The following is a 4,717-nucleotide window of genomic DNA, read 5'->3' as shown; positions in this document are numbered from 1 at the left end:
ACACCGCCATTGGCGGGCCTCAAGCAGTCATTGGATCCTATATGGTAGAGGTAGATATCCCTATGGGTTACTGAATCCTCCTCAGACAGCCTCGTTACAGCAGACGAAAGAACGAAAGCCAAATCATATAAGCTTTTTTCCATTTCAGAATGGATTCCTTCTTGAATAGTGATTAATAACATGGATAAGCTTACATCAACCCGTCAATCCCCCGTATATTCGATCTGTTTAATATTACTGAAATGGAAACAGACATGAGACTCATTAGCGAATCTACCCATCAAATCAATATATTCTCCATCTTTCCATTCCATATCTCCCTCTTCCACCTTTATCTATTAATTCACTCTATCATATTGGAACGAATATCATTAGCACTAGCAATTCGGGTGGTTCTAGAGAGTAGAAGGATTTTTCACAGATCACTTGTAGATTCTATTTCTTCCACATCAGAGAATAATTCTCCCAAGTCTATATCGGTAGTATCGAAGCAGGAAATAGATACTACGGTGAATACCTATTTACTTCTGGGGAAGTTGAAGTAGGAACAGAATCTCCTTCTCCTTACTACTTCTTAAGAATATTAATGACACTGAAGTAAGTAGACTAGCGAATCGATTTGGGGGATAGGGAGGAGGTAGAGGCAAACACACAGGAGGGAGTTGAAAATGAAAGAATGGAATATCAAAATTATTTTGTGAATCCTCTTGTATCGGGTAACAACCGAAAGGTATTTCGTACTTCTATTCTTAGTATTAATTGAATGACGAGGAGCCGTATGAGGTGAGAATCTCACGTACGGTTCTGTAGAGTGACACTGAAACTGACTCATCTGTCAACTATTCCACAACTACACCAAAAAAACCTAACTCTGCCCTACGGAAAGTCGCCAGAGTTCGATTAACCTCCAAGTTCGAGATAACGGCTTACATACCAGGTATTGGCCATAATTTGCAAGAACATTCCGTGGTCCTTGTGAGAGGCGGGAGGGTGAAGGACCTACCTGGTGTAAGATATCATATCGTTAGAGGAACTTTAGATGCTGTAGGAGTAAAGGATCGTAAGAAGGGGCGTTCCAGTGCGTTGCAGAACATTGTCGTAACTTGTATCATCGCAATGATTCCGTATCGGTTGTTCTGATATGTCAAATGCATAGCCGACCCGATAGTGGGAATGTTGCCAGGGGACCGAAGCCTGCTATTACGGAGATTGATTATTATCTTATTCGTGTGAAACAACTCGGTGTCCAGGGTATTGCATTCCAGTAAGTTGAGTCTTACCCGGACTCCCATTTATTTGGAAAATCTTCGAATGTCTTCTCTCTCTCAGAACGAGTTCGGACTACGATTATGGAGATTCAGTGGAGGTTTTGTGAACATTTGGTAATTGGATCAATAAACCCACGGACATTCTTGGTGAGATAAATGAAATACGGGATTTCCCTTCTCCTATTCGTGGGATGATGAAGAGGAAACGGATACTCAATGCCTAATGAGTAAATATGATTCATTGAAGTAACCCGAACTTACTTCAAGACTTTCTATTCAATCATATGGAAAGCTGCATTCGATGAAAGTCGCACGTGCAGTTTGGGGGGAGATCCTCGACTAACCGGCGGATCCACCCTACAATATGGAGTGAAAAAGCCCAAATAAGATTCTAAGATACAGTCGAGATAGAATCGGAATCCGACATATCTGTAAACTCATGTTACACCGGAGCAATGTAGCGAACAAAAAGAAAAATATAGAATCGGATCCGATTTATCGTAATCGATTAGTAAACATGTTGGTTGATCGTATTCTTAAAGATGGCAAGAAATCATTGGCTTATCAGATTCTCTATCAGGCTATGAAGCGGATTAAGGAAAAGACGAATAAGAATCCACTGTCTGTCCCGCGACAAGCAATACGTAGGGTAACTCCCGATATAGTAACAGAATCCAAACGTGTAGGTGGATCGACTTATCGAGTCCCCGTTGAAGTAGTACCTGCAGAAGGAAGAGCTTTGGCTATCCGATGGTTATTGATCGCGTGTCGAAAACGTTCAGGTCGAAGTATGGCTTTAAGATCAAGTGATGAATTAATGGATGCTGCCAGAAATTCTGGTAGTGCTGTACGGAAGAAGGAGGAGACTCACAAGGTGGCAGAAGCTAATAAGGCTTTTGCCCATTTCCGTTAGTTCCGGGTTCGTTTCAATCCACAACCTCTTATTGGTGGATTGAAACCTTCTACTCCGGAGCGCAGGGTATTAGGAATCAAGATACGCCAGAAGCATATGGATAAGCAGAAATTAAATAATGGGAGAAAGAATATCCAAGTCATAGGGGAAATTTTGTCACTGGTATAGTACCTCATGAAAAAGAGAAAGACTAGTGTCGAATCGTAAAGTCCATAACATCATCGACATGATCAACATGATCGACATGACCAAAGTGATCGACGCAATCGACGCAATCAACATGATCGACATGATCGACATGACTAGAATGATCGACACAATCGACACAATCGACATGATCGACATGATTGGCACTGCCCGCATCCCCGCGACTCCCACCATTCTCAACTATCTCCGCCTGGGGCGGACTACTCACCTCGGGGGGGGGGGGGGATGTCAGGCAACGCCAGCAGATATTTATCCTGTATGTCCCTCACCTCGAATCGATGATTGAGTCGTAGTACATCTAAGGCAAAGCTGGCATCTCCCATGATGTACTCGAGGAGCCGAACTAACGTTGACTTTCCCGTGGTTTATGATAATAAAAGGGAAATGCGTCTGAAAAGAGAGTCAAGGTTTGAAGAAGTATCGTGCGAAAACAAAGGGAAGTCTTCCCGTTTCTTCGGATATTCAATCAATATTAGATTAGTTGACACAGGTGGGATTCTGTGATATACTATGGATCAACAGGCTCATCAGCTTGGGTAATCACCAATCGTTTCGAAAACCAAAAATTACCACGACCGCAACTTTAGAAAGACGCGAAAGCGCAAGCCTATGGGGTCGCTTCTGCGACTGGATCACCAGCACTGAAAACCGTCTTTACATCGGATGGTTCGGTGTCTTAATGATTCCCACCTTATTAACCGCAACCTCTGTATTCATCATTGCTTTCATCGCAGCTCCCCCTGTAGATATCGATGGTATTCGTGAGCCTGTCTCCGGTTCTTTGCTATACGGAAACAACATTATCTCCGGTGCTATCATTCCTACTTCTGCAGCTATCGGTTTACACTTCTACCCAATCTGGGAAGCAGCTTCCGTTGATGAATGGCTATACAATGGTGGTCCTTACGAACTGATCGTTCTTCACTTCCTACTTGGTGTAGCTTGCTACATGGGTCGTGAGTGGGAACTTAGTTTCCGTTTAGGCATGCGTCCTTGGATTGCTGTTGCGTACTCAGCTCCCGTTGCAGCTGCTACCGCTGTGTTCCTGATCTACCCAATCGGTCAAGGAAGTTTCTCTGACGGTATGCCCCTAGGAATTTCTGGTACTTTCAACTTCATGATCGTTTTCCAGGCTGAGCACAACATCCTTATGCATCCCTTCCACATGTTGGGTGTAGCTGGCGTATTCGGCGGCTCTCTATTCAGTGCTATGCATGGTTCTTTGGTAACTTCTAGTTTGATCAGAGAAACTACTGAGAATGAGTCTGCTAATGCAGGTTACAAGTTCGGTCAAGAGGAAGAGACCTACAACATCGTAGCTGCTCACGGTTATTTTGGCCGTTTGATCTTCCAATATGCCAGCTTTAACAATTCTCGCTCTCTGCACTTCTTCTTAGCCGCTTGGCCCGTAGTAGGCATCTGGTTTACTGCCTTGGGTATCAGCACCATGGCATTCAACTTGAATGGTTTTAACTTCAACCAATCCGTGGTTGATAGCCAAGGTCGTGTTATTAACACCTGGGCTGATATCATCAACCGTGCTAACCTAGGTATGGAAGTTATGCATGAACGTAACGCTCATAATTTCCCTCTAGACTTAGCTTCTGTTGAAGCTCCTTCTGTAAACGGATAATACCTGTCTGGTCGTGCAGCATCACTAAATACCAAACCTCGCATAAGGTTTGGTATTTAATGGAGATTCGTCCGATGGAATGAATAGAAATAATAGTAATATCTCGCCATAATCTTACAATTATCAGTTTCCAATCTTGGATTCTGGGGAATCTTTGAAACACCCTTCTAGGATTACAGAGAATGGGAATCAAAGATATTCTCATTCTGATTAGCGGAACGCTTGTAGTCCCGTACCCACTGGAATAGATTGAGAATACATTTTTCACCTAACATATTTTTTCTTGTATTAATATATAGACGAATAATACGTACGCGCATCGAATGAATGACCCTAGTAGATCTTGTTCTCTCCCAGTTAAGAAAGCTGAATAGGGAAAGTAGGGGGCGGACGTAGCCAAGTGGATCAAGGCAATGGATTGTGGATCCATCACGCGCGGGTTCAATCCCCGTCGTTCGCCCATCAGGTTGGAGAACTCGTCTTTATCACTCGGAATAAAATAAGTTGATGAGGAGATAGATAAGACATAGATAGGTTTCTTCAACAATTCGAGATTCCCGAGACAGCTTCAGGTAGGTACGAATACACCCACAAATCACCACATCGAAAGTACTCACTCCATTGGGCCTTGAATCTTTCGATATTATCTATATAATGGAATGTGAGAGGTGGGTAGTATCTACCACATATAGATAA

Source organism: Dipteris shenzhenensis, unplaced genomic scaffold (genome assembly GCF_047967505.1).
Source record: "Dipteris shenzhenensis isolate YYH24624 ecotype China unplaced genomic scaffold, Dip_SZ_1.0 scaf0456, whole genome shotgun sequence".
NCBI lineage: Eukaryota > Viridiplantae > Streptophyta > Polypodiopsida > Gleicheniales > Dipteridaceae > Dipteris > Dipteris shenzhenensis.
This window is presented reverse-complemented; position numbering follows the sequence as displayed.